The sequence below is a fragment of the Nycticebus coucang genome, chromosome 10, assembly GCF_027406575.1.
Source record: "Nycticebus coucang isolate mNycCou1 chromosome 10, mNycCou1.pri, whole genome shotgun sequence".
Classification (NCBI taxonomy): Eukaryota; Metazoa; Chordata; class Mammalia; order Primates; family Lorisidae; genus Nycticebus; species Nycticebus coucang.
The window spans coordinates 90,511,874-90,518,684 of NC_069789.1; positions in this window are offsets into that span (position 1 = coordinate 90,511,874).

The window sequence follows — 6,811 nt, forward strand, 5'->3', positions numbered from 1 at the left end:
GCTTACCTGTGCTTACAATCTCAGTTATTAGCATTAACATTTATTAGAAGACTAAGTTAGGAGAATACAGATCCCTTGTATACCTTAGATATTGTCTAAATGATGGAAGTGAAGGACTCCATTCTCCAATCAATCCAAGGTCAGTGATTATAAGGACCCTGAGATGCTTTATTTAAATCTATTCAGCAACTATCTAGTGAAAACTTCCTAGGTGCCAGACACTTTCTTTTATTTCTTTTTTTTTGAGACAGAGCCTTAAGCTGTTGCCCTGGGTAGAGTGCCATGGCATCACAGGTCACAGCAACCTCCAACTCCTGGGATCAGGTGTTCTCCTACCTCTGCCTCCCAAGTAGCTGGGACAAGAGGCTCCTGCCATAACGCCTGGCAATTTTTTGGTTGCAGCCGCCATTATTGTTTGGTGGGGCCAGGCTGGATTTGAACCCGCCAGCTCAGGTGTATGTGGTTGGCACCTTAGCAGCTTGAGCCACAGGCGCCGAGCTGCCAGACACTGTCTAAGTGCTGCAGATACAGCAATAGACAAATGACAAACTCCTCACCCTTGTGGAGCTTGTATTCCAGGGGAGGGAGTCAGAAAATCAATCAATCAATCAAATAAAATAAGCAGTAGATGGTAATGAAAGGTATGGATAAAAAAAAGATCAGGGAAGGGAGCTCTGGGGTATAGGATTGAAAGATAGTTTTATAATGTTAAATAAGATGTTCAGGAAACATCATTTTCCCTGACATTTCCCAAAGTGAATTTAGTTGTGATAAAAGGCTTTCTCTGTCTAATAAACAGAGCAGCACTATGACAAAAGTAATTAACCACAACCAAAGTGATGATTAGTGACTAAGGAACAAAAGGACTGAACACAATTTTTAGTTAAAAAGTAAATAAAAGAAAAACAACAACAATAAAACCCCCCAAATTAAGTGACTTTGTTGATGGTTGGGCTACAAATTTTGTAAACAGACTGTGAAAAATTCTCTGACTGTATCTTCACTATGTCTCCTCTGTTTAGTTATGATATCAGTGGAAGCTCTGCTGGAAATAACTGTGTTTTGTATAGAGAAAACAAAATACCTAAATATATTAGCAAATTAGTTTTCTCAACCCTTGAGAGGTGACAGAGGCAGATGGCTCAGTTCTCCCCCAGAGACAACCTATGTGAGGGTATTAATGCCCTCTTGTGCCAACATGTATTATGTATCATACACCTACATTCAGAGCAGCATAGGAGCTGAGGAGCAGGCATCTTCTTGGCACCAGTACCAGCTGACAAGCTTGCTCTGCAAGTTAGCCCTGGCTGGCAAATCATACTTAGGTGTGTGCCAAGGACCAATAAGCTTCCCCAAAGAATATCATGTAGTCAATGGTTTCATAAGCTTGTTGGTCCTTGGCACACCTAAGTGTATCACTTGGGGAAGTGATCTATAAAGCACCTGGCCAATTTTCTATTAGTAAACTTTCCTAAGATTTTGCTATTGTAAAAATTCAGCATACTTCTTGTGCATTTCTTCCACACTTACCTGATCATTTTCTTAGGATCAATGCCTAACGCAGAAATTCCTGAGTGAAAGTGTTTGCACATTTTTAAGACTACAGTGCTCCTCACACTTCAATGTATGTATGAAACATTCAGAGATCTTGTTTGAATGCTGATGGGGATGTTGTAGACATGGGATAAGCTTCCTAGAAATTTCAGGTATGTCCTTAGGCCATAGTTAGAGTTGCAAGTTCCTGATGTGCTTTGCCAAGTTGTCCCTAGGAAACAGACACATTTTAATACTATTTAATTTTACACAGTGTTTCAAATTAAAATTAAGTCTTTTTATCTGGATAAATGCCTATTTTCACATAAATAAATTCATTTTTCTAGTTCAGGACCATAGACAATACCACCCATCCCTATTTTAAGAATGTGAAAACTCTCTGGCTTAGCTACCAGAGAGTTTAGGAACGACCAAGATGGCAATGAGCTTCTTAAAGTTTGTTACACAAAGAGCCAGTGAAGAGATGTTTATTTATTTATTTATTTTGAGACAGAGTCTCACTATGTTGCCCTGGGCAGAGTGCAGTGGCATCACAGCTCACAGCAACCTCAAACTCTTGGGCTTAAGTGATTCTCTTGCCTCAGCCTCCCAACGAGCTGGGATGACAGGTGCCCGCCACAACACCCGGCTATTTTTTGTTGCAGTTGTCATTGTTGTTTAGCAGGCCTGGGCCAGGTTCAAACCCACCACCCTCAGTGTATTTGGCTGGTGCTGTAACCATTGTGCTATCAGTGCTGAGTCTGAAGAGACTTTTGATACTTAGGCTAGTCTGGGGTCCTAAACTATGGCCCACAGGCCACATGTGACTGTGTGATTGTATTTGTTCCTGGTTTTTTTTTTTTTTTTTTTTTTTACTTCAAAGTAAGATATGTGCAGTGTGCATAGGAGTTTGTTCATAGTTTTTTTTTTTTTAAACTATAGTCCGGCCTTCCAATAGTCTGAGGACAATGAACTGGCCCCCTGTTTAAAAAGTTTGAGGACCCATGGCCTAGATGATACATGTTGAAGCATAATAGAGGAAGGCTTAGAGGAGGGAGGAGCAAGATGGTGGCTGAGTAACAACTTCCTTGCAACTGGGCACAGTGAATCTGGGGAGAGAAGACTCCAGGCATCTCTGGCTGGTGGGATCTGCCCAGAAACATCCCTTTGGGGACACAGGGAGTCAGCCAGAGACTTCTGGACCCTGTGAGGAGGCCAAAAGCAGTGGAGAACTGGCAAGTGGTTGTGTGTGTGTTTGTTCGGTCCAGTCCCACTGGCAGCTGTAAGTACAGCAGCAGTGAGGTTGCAAACTGGAAAGGCCTTACCTGTGAGCTGTTTGGGTTTTTTTTTTGGACTTGGCACTCAGTTGAACTACCTTGGGAGAACTTAGGCAAGAGTGCAGAGGACTTTAAGCATTGTCTAGGGCCCCAGATTGAGCTGCCAAGCCAGACAGAGCTCATAGTGTTCTGCTGTGGGCCACGCAGAGCCATTGTGGGAGAACTGCTCCAGCAAGCTCTGCCCTTAGGGTTGCAGAGCAAGGATTGCGAAGGAGCTAGTAACTTAGTCACTGAGCAGGCTAAATGTGTGGACTGAGATGCCTTACAGCCTTGGCCTTCAGGAGCATACAATGAGACCGGTTTTGGCACACTGGGCATGGCAACTTAAAGAGCAAGAGGAAGAGAAAACAAAATTAGGGCAAGGAAACAGATAAAAAAATCACTCATGAGGAAGAATCAGCAGAAAAATCCTGGCAGCATGAAAAAAATCAGTCCAGAGCAACCCCCCAAGGGACCGTGAGGTAGCTACTGCAGAGGATTCCACCTATAAAGAAATGTTAGAAATGACAGAAAGGGAATTTAGAATACAGATGATGAAAACAATGAAGGAAACTTCTGATAAAGTAGAAAATAACCAAAAGCAAATCCAAAAACAGAATCAAATAAGAGATGAATGATATGAAGACTATAGAAAGGATATAACAGAGCTGAAGGAACTGAAGCAGTCAATTAGGGAACTTAAAGATGCAACAGAAAGTATCAACAACAGATTAGGCCATGCAGAAGAAAGAATTTCTGAGGTAGAGGAAAAAGCTCTTGAGATAACTCAGATAGTTGAAGAGGAAGAAAAGAAGAGAGAGAAAGCAGAAGATCACTGACAGAATTATGGGACTTTATGAAGTGCTCAAACATATGAATTATAGGTATCCCAGAAGGGGAAGAAGAATGCTCCAGGGGAATGGAAGCCATACTAGAGAATATTATGAAGGAAAGTTCCCTAAATATCACCAAAGATTCTGACACACTGCTTTCAGATGGCTATTGGACCCCAGGTTGCCTCAAATATAACTGAGCTTCTCCAACACACATTGTGATAAACCTATCCAAAGTCAAGACAAAAGAAAAGATTCTGCAAGCTGCCAGGAGTAAGTGCCAGTTGACCTACAGGGGCAAATCCATCAGGGTGATTGCAGACTTCTTTAATGAAACTTTCCAAGCAAGAAGACAATGGTCATCTGCCTTTAATCTACTTAAACAGAACAATTTCCAGTCCAGAATTCTATATCCTGCTAAGCTAAACTTTAAAATTGATGGAGTAATCAAATAATTTTCTGATATACAAACATTGAGGAAATTTGCCACAACAAGACCAGCTCTACAGGAAATACTTCAAATTATTCTACACACTGACCATCACAATGGATCAACAGCAAAGTAAAAACTCAGCAATTAAGGGATAGAACCTAACTTCCACACTGATGCAAAAGCTAAAACTAAGCAATGGACTCTCCCAAAATAAGATGAATAGAACTCTACCACACTTATCAATTATCTCAATAAATGTTGATGGCTTGAATTCCCCACTGAAGAGGCATAGATTGGCTGAATGGATTAAAAAACATAAGCCATCCATTTGCTGTCTGCAGGAAACACACCTAACTTCAAAAGACAAATTAAAACTCTGAGTTAAGGGTTGGAAAACAATTTTTCAGGCAAATGGAATTCAGAAGAAAAGAGGAGTTGCAATCTTATTTTCAGATACATGTGGATTTAAAGCAACTAAAGTCAAAAAAGACAAAGATGGTCACTTTAGGGCGGTGCCTGTGGCTCAGTCGGTAGGGCGCCGGCCCCATATACCGAGGGTGGCGGGTTCAAACCCGGCCCCGGCCAAACTGCAACCAAAAAAATAGCCAGGCGTTGTGGCAGGCGCCCGTAGTCCCAGCTACTGGGGAGGCTGAGCCAAGAGAATCGCTTAAGCCCAGGAGTTGGAGGTTGCTATGAGCTGTGTGAGGCCACGGCACTCTACCGAGGTCCATAAAGCGAAACTCTGTCTCTACAAAAAAAAAAAAAAAAGATGGTCACTTTATATTGGTCAAGGGATAAATACAACAAGAAGATGTTTCAATTCTAAATATTTATGCACCAATTTAAATGCTCCCAGGTTCTTAAAACAGACCCTACTGAGTCTGAGCAATATGCTACTCTCTAATACCATAATAACGGGGAACTTTAACACTCCTCTTACAGAGCTGGACAGATCCTCTAAACAAAAATTAAACAAAGATAGAAGGAACTTAAATGAGACCCTAGAACAACTGTGCTTATAGACACATATAGAACACTCCATCCCAAAGTTAAAGAATATACATTCTTCTCATCACCCTGTGGAACATTCCCCCAAATTGATCATATTTTAGGACACAAAACAAACCTCAGCAGAATCAAAAGAATTGAAATTTTACCTTGTGTCTTCTCAGACCATAAGGCACTAAAGGTGGAACTCAACTCCAACAAAAACATTCAACCCCACACAAAGGCATGGAAATTAAACAACCTTCTGTTGAATGACAGTTGGGTGCAGGAAGAAATAAAACAGGAAATCATTAACTTCCTGGAGCATAACAACCAAGCTACCAAAACCTGTAGGATACTGCAAAAGCAGTTTTGAGAGGAAAATTTATCATGTTAGATGCCTACATTTGAAAAACAGAAAGAGAGCACATCAACAAACTCACAAGCAATCTTATGGAATTGGAAAAAGAAAAATCTAAGCCTAAGCCCAACAGAAGAAAAGAAATATCCAAAATTAAATCAGAGATCAATGAAATTGAAAACAAAAGACTCATTTAGAAAATTAATGAAAAAAGGAGTTGGTTTTTTGAAAGAATAAATAAAATAGATAAACCTTTGGCCAGACTAACTAGAAATAAAAAGTAAAATCTCTAGTAACCTCAATCAGAAATGATAAAGGGGAAATTACAACTGATGCCACAGAGATATAAGAGATCATCTCTGAATGCTACCAGAAAATCTATGCCCAGAAATGTGACACTGTGAAGGAAATGGATTAATATTTGGAATCACACCCTCTCCCTAGACTTAGCCAGGAAGAAACATAACTCCTGAACAGACCAATTTCAAGCACTGAGATTAAAAAAACAATAAAAAATCTCCTCCCCGCCAAAATGCTCTGGTCCAGATGGCTTCACACCAGAATTCTATCAAACCTTTAAGGAAGAGCTTATTCCCATACTGCAGAAATTATTCCAAAAAATTGAGGAAGAAGGAATCTTCTCCAACATGTTCTACGAAGCAAACATCACCCTGATACCAAAACCAGGAACAGACCCAACTAAAAAGGAGAATTTTAGACCAATTTCACTAATGAATACAGACACAAAAATTCTCAACAAAATCCTAGCCAAAAGATTACAGCTTATCATTTAAAAAGTCATATATCATGATTAAGTAGGTTTCATTCCAGGGATGCAAGGCTGGTTTAACATACGCATGTTCATAAATGTTATCCACCATATTAACAAAAGCATAAACAAAGACCATATGATCCTCTCAATAGATGCAGAAAAAGCATTCGATAAAATCCAGCATCCTTTTCTAACTAGAACACGGAAGAGTATAGGCATACGTGGCACATTTTTGAAACTGATTGAAGCTATCTATGACAAACCCACAGCTAATATTTTACTGAATGGAGTAAAACTGAAAGCTTTTCTTCTTAGAACTGGAACCAGACAAGGTTGTTCTTTGTCACCATTACTATTCAACACAGTGCTGGAAGTTCTAGCCAATACAATTAGGTAAGACAAGGAAATAAAGGGCATCGAAATGGGAACAGAGGAGGTCAAACTCTCCCTCTTTGCTGACGATATGATCTTATACTTAGAGAACCCCAAAGACTCAACCGCAAGACTCCTGGAAGTATGTCTCAGGATATAAAAATCCTTGTCCACAAGTCAGTTGCCTTGGTGTACACCAGTAAC